The sequence below is a fragment of the Pteropus vampyrus genome, unplaced genomic scaffold (genome assembly GCF_000151845.1).
Source record: "Pteropus vampyrus isolate Shadow unplaced genomic scaffold, Pvam_2.0 Scaffold780, whole genome shotgun sequence".
Lineage (NCBI taxonomy): Eukaryota > Metazoa > Chordata > Mammalia > Chiroptera > Pteropodidae > Pteropus > Pteropus vampyrus.
The window spans coordinates 50,349-50,768 of NW_011889561.1; positions in this window are offsets into that span (position 1 = coordinate 50,349).

The following is a 420-nucleotide window of genomic DNA, read 5'->3' on the forward strand; positions in this document are numbered from 1 at the left end:
TGATGCCAAAAGCATATGGTGTCCCTGAGGGACCATCCTGAAGTCAGGGCACAGACATTTAACACTGTCCTAGAAACACTGTGAGGTCATGCCCTCTGAGCCCAGACAGGACCCTCCTTTGCAGCATGGGGGGCTGGGCTGCAGGGGGCACTCGGGACTCCCCCTGCAGGTGTTGTACACCCAGAGTAGGTGCAGAGGGAGTGGGGGAGGGGATTTCTCTGTGGACCTGGGGCTTCCTCTTTCCACAGATCATCTAAATTTCCAATTAGACAGAGACTGCAGAAGCGAAGATAGATGTTCTATTCTGTCCAGACCATTTCCCAATCTCAAGAAGGCAATGAGAACCACACATTACAGGCAGGTCTGAAGCTTCTATACATCTGAATTTGTGGAGCTGGAGGCAGGGTGTGTTTTACCAGG